The sequence below is a fragment of the Egretta garzetta genome, unplaced genomic scaffold, assembly GCF_000687185.1.
Source record: "Egretta garzetta isolate BGI_Z169 unplaced genomic scaffold, ASM68718v1 scaffold287, whole genome shotgun sequence".
Taxonomy (NCBI): domain Eukaryota; kingdom Metazoa; phylum Chordata; class Aves; order Pelecaniformes; family Ardeidae; genus Egretta; species Egretta garzetta.
The window spans coordinates 14,297,277-14,297,676 of record NW_009260435.1 but is presented as its reverse complement, the minus strand read 5'-3'; positions in this window follow the sequence as shown (position 1 = coordinate 14,297,676).

The following is a 400-nucleotide window of genomic DNA, read 5'->3' as shown; positions in this document are numbered from 1 at the left end:
ATTCAAGGCCAGGTTGGACGGGGCTCTGAGCAACCTGATCTAGTTAGCGGTGTCCCTGCTCCTGCGGGGGGGGGTTGGGCTGGGTGACCTCTAGGGGTCCCTTCCAACCCAAACCATTCTGTGATTCTATGATTTGTGTGCGCACACATGTGTGTGTATAAGGGTCTGTCTGTGTGTATGGGGGGGGGTGTGTCTGTGTGTGGATATTTATCTGAGAGTGTGTGCGTGCCTGTGTACATTTAAGCGCATGTATATTGGCGTGTATAAGTGTGTGTGTAGATGTCTATGTATACACAGCCAACTAACTCAAGAGCAAGCTATACATCGCCATATACAATTCATCGCAGTACGCTAAACTCACCCCGCAATTACTCGCTGCATGGCTGTGTGTGAGTGCAGC